Genomic DNA, 20,784 nt, shown 5'->3' on the forward strand with positions numbered 1-20,784 from the left:
AGTAAGGCACTATATGTACATGATGGTAATTAAATGTCACCTGTTTCTACATAATGTCATCAGACCTTCAGAGCTGTGTACATCCAATCTGAATGAATAACCTCTGGTATGGTGGAGGGAGAATTAAAAAAACAATAAAATTACTGTGAATGTATATAATGGGAATGGTTTAAACCAAGCCCCATTGTCTTGCAGAAGAATAAAGCAAGTGCTATGTACCCATAACGATTTAAATGAACCAGCAGCAATAGACCATGCCTGGAGTCTGGTTTTGATGTTAAAACCACAGTCTTTATTAGTATCTACTTAATATAGCAACTTAAACAAGAATAATCAAAAGTTAACAGTGTTATGAGTATACATATGTGTAAATATAACTCCCAAACAATTGAGCTCAGGGGCACCAATCTTAAAATCTTGAGATGGTAAGGTATGAAAGTTCAGTTTATCCACAGATTAAATAATGGGAGAGAGATATTTGTAATCCAAGGTGAATGCTGAGAGAAGGCATTTATGTCGTATTCCACAGGTTCCACAGTGGTAAAACAGGATAATTGCCGTAGGTTTTATCCGTTGTCGTTCCAATTCCACTTACAAATTATTACCAATAGTAGCTTATCACAGGGGTACCAACTTCAAAGGGAATTACACCCAGGCAAGGGTTAACACATAGGTAGATTCCACAAGGTTGCCCCAATCACACAACAAGATAGCCACTTATCCATGTGCTGGGTCAATGCTCAACCAACCCTTGTGGGCACTCAGAAGTTCCAACCAGTGACCCCTTAGACACTGGTTTCCTTCCATTGTCCAACTCCCACTGAGATTCACTGTGTGTGAGTGACTGTCCTTGCTTAAATCGAAACAAGCTGCGGAGTCAAATAGTTCCGCCCCTCTCTCTCTTAGTAACAATCAAACAGGAGCCGAGAAAGCTGGTGGCTGACATCACTCAGGCACTCTCTCTTAAAAATGACAGTCCACGGCAAGATAAACCTAGGGGTTCATCACATGAGTCACTACTTTATACACTTGATACTCCTTTTGACCAGGCTTCTCTAGAGATGTGGCTCGTTAGCCCCTCATTAACAGCCACTGGACTCAGTGGTGAGAAAACCACCTCTCCCAGACTCCGTACATCTAGGATCGATATGACTTGAGTGCCACCAAACCCGGGAAGTTGGGGTGTCTTGCCCACCCAAACCCCAATATGATTGAATACCGTGTAACTACTGTTTCCGTTAGCAAGGTATTACAGACCGTACACTGCATACAGTTATAAAGAGAGTATATTTAGGAATGTTAACTAAACCAAACTGTTATTAAAAAAAGAAAAAAATGAAAGGGTCCATCATAATTTAAAGGTTGGCGCTCATATTTTCCAAAAGTTGATGTGTTCAATGTACTGACTGCACCAACTTCTATTACTGATCACTGGTAGGATTTCCCAGGATTCCACTGAATTGCACATTCCTGTTGGATCATATCCTATGGCTGGTTCTCTTGAGCTTCTTCTCTTTTCATCTCCCGCCAAAAAGACCTCACCCAACCCAGTGTCCATCACAAAAACCTCTCTGCCCAGCATTCTCTAGAATCTTTTCCCAATTCCACCATCCTGATTGAATGACACTATATTCCTAAACATGAACATCACAACCCCTTATCATAGAACATAGCATATTACACACCCTTCTGCCCACATTGTTGTGCGACCATGTAACCTACTCTAGAAACTGCCTAGAATTTCCCTACTGCATAGCCCTCTATTTTTCTAAGCTCAATGTACCTATCTAAGAGTCTCTTAAAAGACCCTAATATATCCGCTGCCACCACCATCGCTGGCAGTGCACTCACCACTCTCTGTCTGAAAAATTTACCTCTGATATCCCCCTTGTACCTACTTCCAAGCATCTTAAAACTATGTCCCCTTGGTTTAGCCATTTCAGCTCTGGGAAAAAGCCTCTGGCTACCTTTAACAGTAATCCAAACATTACCAGCTGAATGTACTGCTTCTACAGAAAACCATTGAGTGAAATACCCTACAACATTAACATTAAAATCTTAAACAGGGCACTACACTCTCCCCTCACCAAAAATTGTCATGGTCCTCATGACTGAAATTTACCAACCCATCATTAATAACACAGTCATAAAGAAAATCTGCAGATGCTGGAAATTCCAGCAACATGCACAAAATGCTGGAGTAACTTCGCAGGCCAGGCAGCATCTATAAAAAATTGTATAGTTGACATTTCTGGCCAAGACCCTTTGGCAGAACTGGAGAAAAAAAGCTGAGGAGTGGATTTAAAAGGGGAGGGGAGGGAAGAGAGAAACACAAGTGATAGGTGAAAACAAGAGACAGGGAGGAATGAAATAAAGAGCTGGGAAGTTGACTGGTGAAAGAGGTACAGAGCTGGAAAAAGGGGACAGCAGCAAGAAATAAAACAGGGGAGGAACACCAGAGGGAGGTGATGGTGGGCAAGTCGATAAGGTGTGAGAGGAAAAAGGGTATGGAGAATGGTGAAGGAGAGAGGGAGGGCATTACCAGAAGTCTGGGAAATCTATGTTCGTGTCATATAAGGTGTTGTTCCTCCAACCTAAGTGTGGCCTCATCAGGACAGTGGATAGACATATCGGAATGGAATGGAAAGTGGAATTAAAATGGGTGGCCACTGGGAGACCCCGCTAATTCTGGGGACAGGGCATCATTGCTCGGATAAGAGGTCTCTTAATCTAGGTTGGGTCTCACTGATTTACAGCAGGCCACACCGGGAGTACTGAACAGAACATATGACTCCAATAGACTCACAGATGAAGGGTTACCTCACCTGGAAGGACTGTTTGGGGCCCTGAATGGTACTGAGGGAGGTGGTGTGGGGGCAGGTGTAGCACTTGTTCCGCTTGCAAGGATAAGTGCCAGAAGGGAGCAGTGGGAAGGGACGAATGGACAAGGGAATCGCATAGAGAGTGATCCCTACAGAAAGCATAAAGTGGGAGACAGAGGGAAAGATGTGCTTGGTGTTGGGATCCCGTTGGAGATGGTGGAAGTTGTGGAGAATTATGTGCTGGACATGGAGGCTGGTGGGGTGGTAGGTGAGGACAAGAGAAACGCTATCCCTGGTAAGGTGGCAGGAGGATGGAATGAGAGGAAGCATGTGCGAAACACAGTTTTCACAGTAATTTTGTGATGTTGTGACCTTCAATCCATTTGTCAATGGCAGTAACACATCTCACTAGGAGATAGATGTAACACTTTGTTCCCCTAGTGCATCATAGGCCAGCCTATGTGGGGGCTTCCGGACTCTTTGAGACCTCCTTATCTCACCTTTCACTTCTTCACTCTCAATACACTCTTTGGGATCTTGCTACATCTGGGTGAACATGGGGAGGTTCGAGAATCAATTACTGGGGAGTTAGCATAAGCTAACTTATGCTAGTCCATACAGCATTGAGCAGTTAGGTCCCTTTCAGTCTCTCCACTGATTTGTCTTTCTGTTCTCCCACTTCAGTGCCAAGTCCCCTTATGAGGTGTAGAGTGTGTGTCAGGCTCTGGGTCAACGTGTACCTCCTGTTCTAGACATAAAAGGTGGTTCAGATGTAGAATTCTGTCAGTCCCATTCTCGCCTTCTAGCTTTACCCAGAAAACTGGAACATTTGACATCTGACTCTCCACTACGTAAGGTGTAGCCACCAGTGGTCAGGCAACTTATGATTCCCTGATAGCCCCAAATTCCTTATTAGAACTCTGTCTCCAGGCATCAGTTGGAAGAACCTAATCTTCTGATCATAACTCCTCTTGTTTCCTTGATTCTGCTTGGTAGCAGAGACCTCTGCTAGTTCATAACCCTTTTGTAATTCTTTCTCCATGTCACACACATACTTAAGATAGGTATTTGGTATCAGGCATTCCAGGAAATTTGGAGATTCCTGTCGCTCTAACAAATTCCCCAAGCTGTAACATGATGGGTTTGGACTGGGTGTACCACACACAGTTGCTCGTTTGTACTTATCATCCAGCCTAGGATGGGCTTTCATTTTCTTAAAAACAGCTCTGAACACCGATTGAATGGACAAGGTTTTCAGAAAACTCTCTCCAATTCTCTCCTTACAGGGTTTCACTGGCCTCCTCACAGCAGGAATATTTGTTCCCACAAGAATGCCAGGGGTCAGTGGTGTTTTTCAATGGTAACTCATTGGCTTGTCCTTCCTTACATTCATGTTACACTCATCATCTACTTGCTATCTTATCCTCAGATCTGTCATACTGGTTCCCATCCCCTTGCCATATTATTTTAAACCACTCCCATCAGCTCTAGTAAACCTGCCCCCAAGAATATTGGCCCTCCTCAAATTCAAGTGCAGCCCATCCCTTTGGTACAGGTTACACCTGCCCCAGAAGAGGTCCAACTTATCCAGAAGTCTGAATCCCTACCTCCTGCTACGATTCTTCAGCCACGCATTTATCTGCAACCTCATTCTATTCCTGTCCTCACTGTTGCGTGGCACAGGGGCAGTAATCCCGAGATTACTACCTTTGAGGTCCTGCTTCTCAGCTTCCTTCCAAACTCCTTGTATTCTTTTCTTCAGGACCTCCTCCCTTTTTCTACCTATGTCATTGGTACCACTATATACCATGACTTCTAGCTGCTCATCCTCTCTTTTCAGCATATTGTGGACCCGTTCAGTGACATTGAAGACCCTGGCATCTGGGAGGCAAACTACCATCCATGTTTCCTTTTCATGACCACAGAATCACCATCTGTCCCCTATTACTGTTTTCATTCTCTTCAGTTTCTTACCCTTTTGAACCACAGGGCCAGACTCAGTGCCAGAGGCATGGCTGCTGTTGCTTACCCAGGTAGGTCATCCCCCAAAAGTACTCAAAATGGAGTATTTATTGTTGAGGGGGACAGCCACGGGGGTGCTCTCCACTATTTGACTTTCCCCCCCTTCTCTCTCCTGACAGTCACCCATTTATCTGTCTCCTACAGCCTTGGGGTGACCACCTCCCTGTAGCTCCTGTCTATCCTTGCTTCCTTCACTTTCCCTCTCAAGTTGGAAGTCATTGAGCTGCAGCTCCAGTTCCCTAACTTGGTCTCTAAGGAGCTGCATCTCGATGCACCTGGTGCAGATATGGCCATCAGGGAGGCTGGAAGTCTCCTGGGTATCTTACATCCGACACCCAGAACAGAACACAGGCTCTGTAAACAGACCCTCTATCCTCTCAAGAGTTAAATAACAAAAAGAATCCCAGCAGGGAGGCTGGAAGTCTCCTGGGTATCTTACATCCGACACCCAGAACAGAACACAGGCTCTGTAAACAGACCCTCTATCCTCTCAAGAGTTAAATAACAAAAAGAATCCCAGCCTTGGGTCCCACTCCCTATCTGCTTTGTCGTACTTGGTGGCATCACCAGCCAATATCAACTGAGATACCCCAGATGTCAAATCTTTCCTGAAGTCCTGTAAAATCCCCGCCTGTCTGTCACTTCAGAATCAAGTTTATTATCACCAGCATGTGTCGTGAAATTTGTTAAACTTAGCAGCAGCAGTTTAATGCAATACATAATATAGAAGAAAAAATCAATATATAAATCAATTACAGTATACCTATATGGAATATATTAAAAATTGTGCAAAAAATCAGAAATAATAGCATATTAAAAAAGTGAGGTAGTGCCCAAGGGTTCAATACCCATTTAGGATGGCAGAGGGGAAGAAGCTGTTCCTGAATCGCTGGGTGTGTATCTTCAGGCTTCTGTACCTCCTACCTGATGGCTACAGTGAGAAAAGGGTTAGTGCCCTGGGTGCTGGAGGTCCTTAATAATGGATGCTGCCCTTCTGAGTCACCGCTCCTTGAAGATGTCCTGGGTGTTTTGTAGGCTAGTATCCAAGATGGAGCCGACTAAATATACAACCCTCTGCAGCTTCTTTTGGTCTTGTGCAGTAGCCCCACACCCCACCACCATACCAGACAATGATGCAGTCATCCCACCCTGCAAAAACTCATTTCAGGAAGGTAGCACCACAACCCCCACCTAAGATCTTGTAGTCCTTTAAATAAATAAAAGCAAAATGTGTATCCTTATTATATTGTCTTATGCAGAAAATGTGACATTAAACTACTTATATTATCATGGAGTAGTCCATCAATACAGTAACTCCTTAGCAGCTAGTATTGGAGTATAAAAATATTAGAGTATAAAACTTGTATCATTTGCTGTGTAACTAGTCAGTTTGCTATGCATGTACTCAATTTAGTAGAATGAAATCTTAGGAATGTAGAAGACAATGGTGTGTTAATGAGAGGAAGCTAAAGAAATGTAGATTAGAACATTGCACAATACTGAGTTTATTATTTGCTATGCATGTACCCAATTTGGTAGGAGACTGAAGTCTTAGGAATGTAGAAGACAATGGTGTGTTAATGGGAGGTAGCTAAAGAAATGTAGATTAGAACATTGCTCAGTTCTGAGTTTATTATTTGCTATGCATGTTCCCAATTTGGTAGGAGACTGAAGTCTTAAAAATGTAGAAGACAATGGTATGTTAATGAGAGGCAGCTAAGAGATGTAGATTAGAACATGATTAAGCCAATTGATAGGAACAATAGGGACATGATGTACCTGTAGTACGTGTAATACACAACTATAGATCGATTACATATGCTAATACAACTGGACAAATACTATAAAAAATGCTGTGTCCAGAGATCGGTGGGCAATCAGCGACTAGCTCAATGACTGTCTCAGCTTTGATTTGCAAATTAAAGTTCAACCCTTCTTGAAGAATCTTCTCTTGGTCATTTGCGAGGCACACAAAAAACAACACTAGCCAGCTAGTTTAAATAACACTAGCTATGCTAATGAACAAATAACACCTGTTAAACTCACCTCAACATGTCTTTTACAGTCATTTACCCCACCACGGGCAAACAGTGTAGCGAGCAACACTGTCATTATTTTTGACCCCTATTAGGCAGGGGTACGCTTTAGTGTAGTCTGGGGTGAAGTATGTTTTATATATTCTTTTTTTGGAACACTCTGCCATGGTGCTGTAGGACACTAAACTGAACTGATGGACAATGAAAGAGAGACAGAGGTTGACTGTAAAGCCTGCCGACAGAGAAAACTGATAGGTCTACTGGGTCCAGTGTTGTTTGTCATATACATTAATGATCTGGATGATGGGGGGGGGGGTGTAAATTGGATTAGTAAGTATGCAGATGATACTAAGATAGGTGGTGTTGTGGATAATGAAGTAGGTTTTCAAAGCTTGCAGAGAGATTTAGGCCAGTTAGAAGAGTGGGCTGAAAGATGGCAGATGGAGTTTAATGCTGATAAGTGTGAGGTGCTACATTTTGGTAGGACTGATCAAAATAGGACATACATGGTAAATGGTAGGGCATTGAGGAACGCTGTAGAACAGAGTGATCTAGGAATAATGGTGCATAGTTCCTTGAAGGTGGAACCTCATGTGGATAGGGTAGTGAAGAAAGCTTTTGGTATGTTGGCCTTATAGGAGTTGGGATGTAATGTTAAAATTGTACAAGGCATTGATGAGGTCAAATTTGGAGTATTGTGTACAGTCCTGGTCACCGAATTATAGGAAAGCTGTCAACAAAATAGAGTACAGAGGAGATTTACGAGAATGTTGCCTGGGTTTCTGCACCTAAGTTACAGAGAAAGGTTGAACAAGTTAGGTCTTTATTCTTTGGAGCGTAGAAGGCTGAGGCGGGACTTGATAGAGGTATTTAAAATTATGAGGGGGATTGATAGAGTTGACGTGGATAGGATTTTTCCATTGACAGTAGGGGAGATTCAAACAAGAGGACATGAGTTGAGAGTTAAGGGGCAAAAGTTTAGGGGTAACACGAGGGGGAACTTCTTTACTCAGAGAGTGGTAGCTGTGTGGAACGAGCTTCCAGTAGAAGTGGTAGAGGCAGTCAAGTCACTTTTATTGTCATTTTGATCATAACTGCTATGTACAGTATATAGTAAAAATGAGACAACATTTTTCAGGACCATGGTGTTACATGACACAGTTCAAAAACTAGACTGGACTACGTAAAAAACAACACAGAGAAAAAAAAACAACTACACTAGACTACAGACCTACCCAGGACCGCATAAAGTGCACAAAACAGTGCAGGCATTACAATAGATAATAAACAGGACAATAGGGCAGTAAGGAGTCAGTCCAGGCTCTGGATATTGAGGAGTCTGATAGCTTGGGGGAAGAAACTGTTACATAGTCTGGTCGTGAGAACCCGAATGCTTTGGTGCCATTTCCCTGATGGCAGGAGGGAGAAGAATTTGTATGAGGGGTGTGTGGGGTCCTTCATAATGCTGTTTGCTTTGCGAATGCAGCGTGTAGTGTAAATGTCCGTGATGGCAGGAAGAGAGACCTTGATGATCTTCTCAGCTGACCTCACTATCTGCTGCAGGGTCTTGCGATCCGAGATGGTGCAATTTCTGAACCAGGCAGTAATGCAGCTGCTCAGGATGCTCTCAATACAACCCCTGTAGAATGTGATGAGGATGGGGGGGGGTTGGAGATGGACTTTCCTCAGCCTATGCAGAAAGTAGGGATGCTGCTGGGCTTCTTTGCTTTGGAGCTGGTGTTGCGGGACCAGGTGATATTGTCATTTAAAAAAAAATTGGATAGTTATATGGACCAGGAAAGGAATGGAAGGTTATGGGCTGAGTGCAGGTTGGTGGGACTAGGTGACAGTAAGCGTTCGACACAGACTAGAAAGGCCGAGATGGCCTGTTTCCATCCTGTAATATATGGTTATATGGTTACTTAGCACAAAGAGAGACCAATCAGGATGCTCTCTCTGTCACCCTCTCGCTAAGTCTGTCACTCTCTCTCTCTCTCGCTCTCAAAAAAATAGATTTCTCTGATATTGTATATAATTTGCGGGCATCAGGGAGCCACTATCAATATGCAGGAGACTCCCAGAACTTCCGGGAGAGGTGGGATGTCTGGTGATGCAGCCTGTCAAGAGTGCTCTCCACAGAACATCTACAGAAGTTTTTGAGTGTATTTGTTGACATACCAAATCTCTTCAAACTCCAAATTAAGTATAACCGCTGGCTTGTCTTCTTTCTAACTGCATTGATATGTTAGGACCAGGTTAGATCCTCAGAGATCTTGACATCCAGGAATTTGAAACTGCTCACTCTCTCCAGTTCTGATCCCTCTATGAGGATTGGTATGCGTTCCTTTGTCTTACCCTTCCTGAAGTCCACAATCAGCTCTTTCATCTTACTGACATTGAGTGCTAGGTTGTTGCTGCAACACCACCCCACTAGTTGGCATATCTCTCTCCTGTATGCCCTCTCATCACCATCTGAGAGTCCACCAACAATAGCTGTACCATCAACAAATTTATAGATGGTATTTGAGCTATGCCTAGCCACACAGTAATGGGTATAGAGAGAGTAGAGCAGTGGGTAAGCACACACCCCTGAGGTGCACCAGTGTAGATCGTCAGCGAGGAGGAGATTTATCACCAATCCGCACAGATTGTGGTCTTCTGGCTAGGAAGTCTAGGATCCAATTGCAGATGGAGGTATAGAGGCCCAGGTTCTGCAACTTCTCAATCAGCAATAGTGGCTATTACTGAGGACTGAGGTCAGCTGATGGAGGCCTTCCGATCCTCCATCGCGTTTTTCTACTCTCTTACTTCTCTGATCAGCTCAACAAACGAGGAAGGGGACACATCCTATGAGACATTCAGAGGCTTAAAGCAATTACATTAAATGAATGTCCACCCTTTGCCACCTGATCCAGCCTTAATTGGTTCATCAGCGAATTGAATGGACCCTTTTGCTGCAAGCAAAGCAGCTGTCTCTCGAGCTGAAAAATGCAGGCAGGAAGTTTCTCCCCTTTCTCCTGAAATATGTGCCAAAACACTGACATAAACTCCATTGGGTTTCCTATCATGCCAAAAATGCTTTCTAACATTTGCATGTTCCTATGGAACTGGCAAAGGGGTTCTCTGCCTTAAAGGACCTTACCACCTCAGCAGCTGGACCCTTTAGATTCTCCACCCATCACTGTCACTGATCCAGTATCTGAAATGTCTGCTCCACCCAAGACTCATAATCTTCCTCTCCTTCAGGAGAGGGCTTAACTCCAGAGAATATTCTCAGCCTACGATAACTTTGACTCTTTACGGGTCCACTTTGCCATTTATCCACCAGAGACATAATTGCTGATACTAACTCAGTATGGTCAACTCTTGCTGGAGGACTCATTAGACTCTCCACATCAAACCATTCCTTCCCCTCACTCTGCAGAAACGAGAACAACTTGTCCTTCAAGTTTCCACCCTCAGCTATGGGAAACTCAGCTTCCAATTCGGCACACTCACCTACATTCTCCTCTTCTCTGAAAGTAGATGGTCCATGACCCCACCTGTCCAGGTACCCCAAGCATAACAGACATACCCACTCCTGTTATATCATTGCCAATCTGAACTATAGCGACATCTTTGCCTGCCGTTTGGTCAAGCTGCCATTCCATGATCGTAACTTTCCCTAATATTGGAACCAAACTTAAAACTCCTATCAGCAATTCATCTGGGCTGCAATTCATCCACCCCGCTCAGAACACAAGCCTTAGTTACGGGCAATCTCTTTGAATCACACCAATGCTTAATCCCTGCAGCATCCGTAACCATGTATCTTAATCACTTACCCAGACAATAGTTTAACACAGGCTCAAACACACAAACTACTTAATCAATTCTTAGGGCAATTACACAGTATTCAGTGTATCCAGTCATGCATGATAGCCCCCACAATGAAACCTCTTTTTACTGGGTGTCTCTAGAGATTCCGCTCATCAGCACCTCGCGAGCAGCGACTGGACCCAGCAGTGAAAAAACCTCCTTTTATCAGACTCCGTACATCTGGGGTCAACATGATATACCACAGAGGTAAAATTCAAAAGGACAAAGAAAGCAGGACTGAAGGAGCTGTATTTAAATGAGCGTAGTATTCAGAATAAGGTGGACAAACTCGTGGCACAATCAGTAGGCTGTTGTGGGCAGCATTGAGTCATGGCTGAAAGGAGGCCATAGTTGGGAACTTAACATCAAAGGATATTTTGTAATGAAAGGACAGGCTGGAAGGCAGAAGTGGTGGTGTGACTCTGTTGGTAAAAGATGAAATTACATCTTTAGAAAGAGATGACATAGGGTCAGAGAATGATGAATCTTTGTGGATGGAGTTGAGAAATTGCATGGGAATCATATAAAGGCTTCCAAGTAGCCAGGAGGTAGGGTTGAAATTGCAAAGGGAGCTGGAAAAGGCATGTAAAAGTGGTAATGACATAATTGTAATGGCAGACTTCGCAAGGGGATTGGAGAAATTAGGTTGGTGTCAGATCACAGGAGAAGGAATTTGTTGAATGCCTACAAGATGGCTTTTTAGAGCAGCTTGTGCTGGAGCCAACCTGGGGAAATGCAATCTTAGAATGGGTGCTGTGCAGTAACTGAGATCTTATTAGGAAGCTTAATGTAAAAGAGCCCTTAGGAGGCAGGGATCATAATATGATTGAATTCATAATGCAACTTGAGAGGGAGGAGCATAACTCACATGTATCTGTATTACAATGGAATTATGGTATCACAATATTCCACAATTACAGCGGCATGAGAGGAGCTTGCCCAGGTGGATTGGAGGAGGATACTGGAGGGGATGATGGCAGAGCAGAGATGGCTGAATTTTCTGGGAATAGTTCACAAGGCGCAGGATGGATATGTCCCACTGAGGAAGAAATTCTCAAATGGCAGGTGAAGGCAACCATAGCTAACAAAAGAAGTTAAGGACTGCAAAAAAGACAAGGAGTGGGCATATTAGGTAGCAAAAGTGAGTGGGAAGTTGGATGATTGGGAAGCTTTTAAAACACAACAAAAGGCAACAGAAAAGCTATAAGAAGAGAAGAGATGAAATATGAGGGCAAACTAGCCAATAATATAAAGCAGAATACTAAAAGTTTTTTCAGTTAAATAAAGAGTAAAAGGGAGGTGAGAGTTGATATTGGACCACTGGAAAATGATACTGGTGAGGTAGTAATAGAAACATAGAAACATAGAAAATAGGTGCAAGAGTAGGCCATTCGGCCCTTCGAGCCTGCACCGCCATTCAGTATGATCATGGCTGATCATCCAACTCAGAACCCTGTACCTGCTTTTTCTCCATATCCCCTGATCCCTTTAGCCACAAGGGCCATATCTAACTTCCTCTTAAATATAGTCAATGAACCGGCCTCAACTGTTTCCTGTGGCAGAGAATTCTACAGATTCACCACTCCCTGTGTGAAGAAGTTTTTCCTCATCTCGGTCCTAAAAGGCTTCCCCATTATCCTTAAACTGTGACCTCTCGTTCTAGACTTCCCCAACATCGGAAACCATCTTCCTGAATCTAGCCTGTCCAATCCCTTTAGAATTTTATACGTTTCAATAAGATCCCCCCTCAATCTTCTAAATTCCAGTGAGTATAAGCCTAGTCGATCCAGTCTTTCTTCATATGAAAGTCCTGCCATCCCAGGAATCAATCTGGTGAACCTTCTCTGTACTCCCTCTATGGCAAGAATGTCTTTCCTCAGATTAGGGGACCAAAACTGCACACAATATTCTAGGTGCGGTCTCACCAAGGCCTTGTACAACTGCAGTAGAACCCCCCTGCTCCTATACTTGAATCCTTTTGCTATGAATGCCAACATACCATTTGCCTTTTTCACCGCCTGCTGTACCTGCATGCCCAACTTCAATGACTGTTCTACAATGACACCCAGGGGGACAAAGAAATAGCAGACAAAATTAAAGGGTTCATTCTTTGCATCTGCCTTTACTAGCTGTATGCCTGAGGTCCATGAGAATCAGAGAGCAAGAGTGAATGCCATTGCATTTACAAAGGAAAAAGTGTGGGTCAAACCGAAAGGTCCTAAGGTGAATAAGTCACCTGGACCAGATGGACTACGTCTCAAAGTTGTGATTGAGGTTGCTGAAGAGATAGCTGATGCATTGGTCATGATCTTCCAAGGATCACTTGATTCTGGCATGGTTTTGGAGGACTGGAATATTGTAAACATCACATAAGTCTTTAAGAAGGGAGCTAGTCAAAAGAAAGGAAATTATAGACCAGTTAGCCTAACCTCAGTGGTTGGGAAATTGTTGGAGTCTATTATTAAGGATAAGGTTTCAAGTTACTTAGAAACTAATGATAAAGTAAGTCATAGTCAGCATGGTTTCTGTAAAGGGAAATCTTTCCTAACAAATCTGTTGGGTGTTATTTGAGGAAGGAGACCCTGCTTTGTGTATCCAGAATTGGCTTGGCCACACACAGATGGCATAGGGTGGATGTGGATGGTTTATGTTCTGCATGGAAGATAATGACCAATCTTCTGTTATCAGGGCCATGTTAAGCTCTCTCTCCCAATCTTGCTTAATCTTAAGTGAAGGGTAATTGTGCTGTTGTAACAATAAATTATAAATTTTCCCAATAAAAAGTTACGAAACTGGAAGCAAATTCGTAATGACTGCTTAATCACAGGACATGATATGACCTGTTTATATGATATGATATGACATGCTTAACATGACCCTGATAACAGAAGATTGGCTGCGGATTTTGAAGTTGGTTAACTCTTCTTCGATTTGTGCCAATCACTCTCTAATTCAATTTAAGATTGTACATCGCTACTATTTAACAAAGGAGAGACTGTCTAAAATGTTTTCTAATGTTGATAGTGTGACAGATGTAAAACTGAGACAGCTACATTGACACATCTGTTTTGGTTGTGTTCTGTACTGAAACGTTTTTGGAAGTCTATTTTCTCTACAATTTCTAAAGTTTTAAAATTTAAAATTGACAGTTTTATTTGACAGACAGACATGCTTTATTGATACTGAGGGAAATTTTGGTATAGTCCCTCAATACATTCATGGTATTTCTCCATCAGACCAACATGTAATTGCATTTGTTACATTAATGGCCAGAAGGGCTATTTTGTTGAAATGGAAAGATGTTTCTGCTCCTACTTTGACACAATGGTTCTCTCAGGTGATGTTATGCCTTAGTTTGGAGAAAATCAGAAGTCAAAGTAACATCCGCTACTATCATTTGATTTGAGTTAATTAATATGGTTTCTTTCCAATTTTTTTTTTAAAAGTGGATTTGAGTTGGCAGATTGATATTTTTTTCTATGGAAGCTTGTATGATGTATAGCTCTGGGGTTGCGCTCCCAATGGGTTTTTTGTTTGTTTTTTTTCAATTAGTAGGGTTTTTTTTAGTAAAAAATGTTCTTAACACTTTATTTTCTCTTATTATTATTATTGATATATTGCTTAGCTTTGTTAATCAGTTATTTGCTAATTTAATTCTTTATTGTATATATGACATATTGACTTAATGTATCTTTTTTTTGTTAATCTTCAATAATAGAACCATAGAACATTACAGCAGAGAAACAGGCCTTCTGGCCCTTCTTGGCTGTGGCAAACCATTTTTCTGCCTAGTCCCACTGACCTGCACCTGGGCCATATTCCTCCAAACCCCTCTCATCCATATACCTGTCCAAGTTTTTCTTAAATGTCAAAGGTGAGCCTGCATTCACCACTTAATCTGGCAGCTCATTCCACACTCCCACCACTCTCTGCGTGAAGAAGCCACCTCTAATGTTCTCTTTAAACTTTTCCCCCTTCACCCTTAACCCATGACCTCTGGTTTTTTTCTCCCCTGGCCTCAGTGGAAAAAGCCTGCTTGCATTCACTCTATCTATACCCATCATAATTTTAGAAACCTCTATCAATTCACCCCTCATTCTCCCGCGCTCCAGGGAATGAAGTCCTAACCTATTCAACCTTTCTCTGTAACTCAGTTTCTCAAGTTTCGGCAACATCCTTGTAAACCTTCTCTGCAGTCTTTCAACCTTATTAATATCCTTCCTGTAATTAGGTGACCAAAACTGCACACAATACTCCAAATTCGGTTTCACCAATGTCTTATACAACCTCACCATTACATTCCAACTCTTATACTCAATACTTTGATTTATAAAAGCCAATGTACCTAAAGCTCTCTTTATTACCCTATCTACTTGTGATGCCACTTTTAGGGAATTACGTATCTGTACTCCCAGATCCCTCTGTTCTACTGCACTCCTCAGTGTCCTACCATTTACCTTGTATCTTTGATAACCGATGCTACCATTTTCCCCACCACCAATGTCAGGCTAACAGGTCTATAATTCCCCAGTTTCTCTCTCACTTCTTTTTTAAAAAGTATGGTTACATTAGCAACCCTCCTACTAACATGTATTTCCCTCAGTTCCTCCATTCACTAGACCCTCGGTCCCCTACTATTTCCGGAAGATTATTTATGTCCTCCTTAGTGAAGACAGAACCAAAGTAGGTATTCAATTAGTCTGTCATGTTCTTGTTCCCCATGACCAATTCACCTGTTTCTGACTGTAAAGGATCCACATTTGTCTTAACCAATCTCTTTCTTTTCACATATCTATAAAAGCTTTTACAGTCAGTTTTTATGTTCCCTGCCAGCTATCTCTCATAATCTTTTTTCTCTTTCCTAATTAAGCCCTTTGTCCTCCTCTGCTGGACTCTGAACTTCTCCCAGTCCTCAGGTGTGCTGCCTTTTTTGGCTAATTTGTTTGTTTCTTCTTTGGACTTGATACTATCTCTAATTTCCCTTGTCAGCCACGGATGCACTACCTTCCCTGGTTTATTCTTTTGCCAAACTGGGATGAACAATTGTTGTAGTTCATCCATGCGATCTTTAAATGCTTACCATTGCATATCCACCATCAACCCTTTAAGTATCATTTGCCAGTCTATCTTAGCTAATTCACGTCTCATATCTTCAAAGTTATCCCTTCTTTAAGTTCAGAACCTTTGTTTCTGAATTAACTATGTCACTCTCCATCTTAATGAAGAATTCCACCATATTATGGTCACTCTTACCCAAGGGGCCTCACACGACAAGATTGCTAACTAACCCTTCTTCATTGTTCAATACTCAATACCTCAGTACATCTTGGTACCAACGAGATATGTAGGAAAAGGGAGGAGGTCCTGAAAACAGACTACAGGGAGTTAGGAAGGAAGTTGAGAAGCAGGACTTCTAAGGAAGAATCTTGGGATTACTGCCTGTGCCACGTGACAAGAGTATAGGAATAGAATGAGATGGAGGATAAATGTGTGGCTGAGGGATTGGAGAAGGGGGCAGGGATTCAGTTTTCTGGATCATTGATACCTCTTTTGGGGCAGGCGTGAGCTGTACAAAAAGGACGGGTTGCACTTGAATCCGTGTGGGGCCAATATCCTGGCAGGAACTTTGCTAACGTTATTGGGGAGAGTTTAAACTAGAATTGCTGGGAGGTGGGAACCGAACTGAAGACAGAAAGGAAGGGGCTGTTGCCTCACAAATACAGAAAGCTTGGAGGCAGTGCAAGAGGGAGGATAGGCAGATGATACAGAAGGGATGTGCTCAGACTGATGGTTTGAGATGTGTCTATTTTAATGCAAGAAGTATCATGAACAAAGCAGATGAGCTTAGAGCATGGATCAGTACTTGCAGCTAAGATGTGGCCATTACAGAGACATGGATGACTCAGTGGCTGGAATAGTTACTTAAGAGTGCCAGGTTTTAGATGTTTCAGAAAGGGCAGGGAGGGAGGCAAAAGAGGTGGTCGTGTGGCACTGCTGATCACAGATAGTGTCACAGCTGCAGAAAAGGAGGAAGACATGGAAGGATTGTCTACTGAGTCTCTATGGGTGGAAATAAGAAACAGGAAGGGGTCAATAACTCTACTGGATGTTTTTTATAGACCACCCAATAGTAATAGGGACATCGAGAAGCCGATAGGGAGACAAATTCTGGAAAGGTGTCATAATAACAAGGTTATCATGGTGGGAGATTTTAATTTCCCCAATATTGTTTGGCATCTACCTGGAACAAAGGGTTTAGATGGGGCGGAGTTTGTTAGGTGTGATCAGGAAGGGTTCCTGACACAACAAGTAGATAAGCCTACAAGAGGAGAGGCTATAATTGATCTTGAATTGGGAAATGAACCTGGTCAGGTGTCAGGTTTTTTAGTGGGAGAACATTTTGGAGATAGTGATCATAATTCTATTTCCTTTACCATAGCATTGGAGAGGGATAGGAACAGACAAGTTAGGAAAATGTTTAATTGGAGTAAGTGGAAATATGAAGCTATCAGGCAGGAACTTGGAGCCATAAATTGGGAACAGATGTTCTCAAGGAAATGTACAGCAGAAGTGTGGCAAATGTTCAGGAGATATTTGCATGGCATTCTGCATAGATATGTTCCAATGCAACAAGGAAAGGATGATAGGTACAGGAACCATGGTGTACAAAAGCTGTTGAAAATCTAGTCAAGAAGAAAAGAAGCTTACGAAAGGTTCAAAAAACTGGGTAATGATAGAGATCTAGAAGATTATAGAATTATAGACAATAGACAATAGGTGCAGAAGTAGACCATTCGGCCCCTCGAGTCTGCACCGCCATTCTGAGATCATGGCTGATCATTCACTATCAATACCCAGTCCCTGCCTTGTCCCCATATCCCTTGATTCCCCTATCCATCAGATATCTATCCAGCTCCTTCTTGAAAGCATCCAGAGAATTGGCCTCCACCATCTTCCGAGGCAGTGCATTCCACACCTCCACAACTCTCTGGGAGAAGAAGCTCTTCCTCAACTCTGTTTTAAATAACTGACCTCTTATTCTCAATCCATGCCCTCTGGTACTGGACTCTCCCAACATCTGGAACATATTTCCTGCCTCAATCCTATCAAATCCTTTAATTATCTTAAACGTTTCAATCAGATCCCCTCTCAATCTCCTCAATTCCAGCGTGTACAAGCCCAATCTCTCCTATCTCTCTGCGTAAGACAGCCCTGCCATCCCAGGAATCAACCTAGTGAATCTACGCTGCACTTCCTCAATTGCCAGAATGTCCTTCCTTAAACCTGGAGACCAAAACTGTACACAATATTCCAGGTGTGGTCTCACCAGGGCCCTGTATAAATGCAAAAGGACATCCTTGCTCTTGTATTCAATTCCCCTTCTAACAAAGGCCAACATTCCATTTGCCCTCTTTACTGCCTGTTGCACTTGCTCATTCACCTTCATTGACTGGTGAACTAGGACTCCTAGGTCTCTTTGCATTTCTCCCTTACCTAACTCGACACCGTTCAGACAATACTCTGCCCTCTTGTTCCTGCTTCCAAAGTGGATAACTTCACATTTATTCACATTGAATGACATCTGCCAAGTATCTGCCCACTCACTCAGCCTATCCAAGTCTCCCTGTATTCTCCTAACGTTCTCTTCGCATGTCACACTGCCACCCAGTTTAGTATCGTCAGTTTACTGTCAGTACTGACTATCGTCAGTACTGACTAGTACCCAGTTTACTTGCTGATATAGTTTTCAATGCCCTCATCTAAATCATTGACATAAATCGTAAAGAGCTGTGGTCCCAATACAGAGCCCTGTGGTACCCCACTAGTCACCTCCAGCCAGTCTGAGAAACACCCATTCACTGCTACCCTTTGCTTTCTATCTGCCAACCAGTTTTCTATCCATGTTGAAACCCTGCCCCCAAAGCCATGAGCTCTGATTTTACTCACCAATCTCCTATGTGGCACCTTATCGAATGCCTTCTGAAAATCTAGGTACACAACATCTACTGGCTTACCCTCATCTAACATCCTTGTTACACCCTCAAAAAACTCCAACAGATTAGTCAAGCATGATTTGCCCTTGGTAAATCCATGCTGGCTCGGCCTAATCCTATTTCTGCCATCTAGATGTGCCACTATTTCGTCCTTAATAATGGACTCAAGCATCTTCCCCACGACTGACGTTAGGCTAACAGGGCGATAGTTCTCCGTTTTCTCCTTCCCTCCCTTCTTGAAAAGTGGGACAACATTAGCCACTCTCCAATCTTCAGGAACTGATCCTGAATCTAAGGAACATTGGAAAATGATTACCAATGCATCCGCAATTTCCTGAGCCACCTCTTTTAGAACCCTCGGATGCAGACCATCTGGACCCGGGGATTTATTAGCCTTCAGTCCTACCAGTCTACTCATCACAGTTTCTTTCCTAATGTCAATCTGTCTCAATTCCTCTGATATCTAATGACCCTGGCCCATCCATACATCTGGGAGATTGCTTGTGTCCTCCCTGGTGAAGACAGATCTAAAGTATGCATTAAATTCTGTTGCCATTTTCTGTTTCCCATAACAATTTCTCCCAATTCATTCTTCAAGGGGCCAACATTGTTCTTAACTATCTTCTTTCTCTTCACATAGCTAAAAAAGCTTTTGCTATCCCCTTTTATATTCCTGGCTAGACTGAGCTCATACCTGATTTTTTCTCTCCGTATTGCTTTTTTAGTTAAGATCTGCTGTTCCTTAAAACTTTCCCAATCATCTGAATTCCCACTCATCTTAGCCCTGTCATACTTCTTTTTCTTTAATGCTATACAATCTCTGACTTCCTTTGTCAACCACTGTGGCCCCTTCCCCCTCTTTGAATCCTTCCTTCTCATTGGAATGAACTGCATTTGCATCTTTTGTATTATGCCCAAGAATATCTGCCACTGCTGATCCACTGTCTTTCCTGCCAGGGCATCCGCCCATTTAACTTTGGCCAGCTCATCCCTCATGGCTCCGTAGTCTCCTTTATTTAATTGCAACACTGACACCTCTGATCTGCCCCTATCCCTCTCAAATTGTAGATAAAAACTTATCATGTTATGATCACTACTTCCTAATGGCTCCTTTACTTCAAGATCACTTATCAATTCCTGTTCATTACACATCACCAAGTCCAAAATAGCCTCGTTCCTGGTTGGCTCAAGCACAAGCTGTTCCAAAAATACATCCCTTAGACACTCCACTAACTCCCTATCCTGGGGTCCAGCACCTACCTGATTCTCCCAGTCCACCTGCATGCTGAAATCTCCCACAACGACTGCATTACCTTTAGCACATGCCAATGTTAACTCCCTAATCAACTTGTACCCAATATCCACGCTACTGTTTGGGGGCCTGTACACAACACCCATTAGGGTCTTTTTACCCTTACTGTTCCTCAGCTCAATCCACACAGACTCTACTTCCCCTGTTCCCAAGTCACCTCTTGCTAAGGACTGAATCTCATTCCTCACCAACAGGGCCACCCCACCCCCTCTTCCCATATTTCTGTCTCTACGATAGCACGTATACCCTGGTACACTCAATTCCCAGGCCTGATCCCCTTGCAGCCATGTCTCCGTTATCCCAACAATATCGTAGTTCCCCATTTTCATCTGAGCTTCAAGCTCATCTGTCTTATTTCTGACACTACGCGCATTCAAGTATAGAATTCTTAGCCCATTCCTCCTCTCTTTGCTTAAAACACTGTCTACTGTACCTAACCCAGCTCCTTGAACTTCCATCGGGCAAATTGCACCCTGAATTTTGATGACCTTCTCAAGATCACCCAAACCTTGTACACATTTAACCCCATGCACCTTCTGACCAACCCTCTGGATCTGGATCCCTGCCCCCTGCACATCTAGTTTAAACCCCCCCGAGCAGCACTGGCAAATACTCCTGCAAGAATGTTAGTACCCCTCCGGTTCAGATGTAGACCATCCCTTCGAAACAGATCCCAATGTCCCTGGAACAAAGACCAATTATCCAAAAACCTGAACCCTTCCTTCCTGCACCATGCTCTC

General features: G+C 42.9%; 1 protein-coding gene across 1 annotated transcript in view; it reads right to left on the reverse strand.

The window, feature by feature from the left end:
- Positions 1 to 20,784, reverse strand: part of slc15a2 (solute carrier family 15 member 2) — a 219,807-nt gene that overhangs the window by 151,558 nt on the left and 47,465 nt on the right. The gene's annotated exons all lie outside the window — the stretch shown is intronic.

This window comes from Hypanus sabinus, chromosome 4, assembly GCF_030144855.1.
Source record: "Hypanus sabinus isolate sHypSab1 chromosome 4, sHypSab1.hap1, whole genome shotgun sequence".
NCBI classification, from domain to species: domain Eukaryota; kingdom Metazoa; phylum Chordata; class Chondrichthyes; order Myliobatiformes; family Dasyatidae; genus Hypanus; species Hypanus sabinus.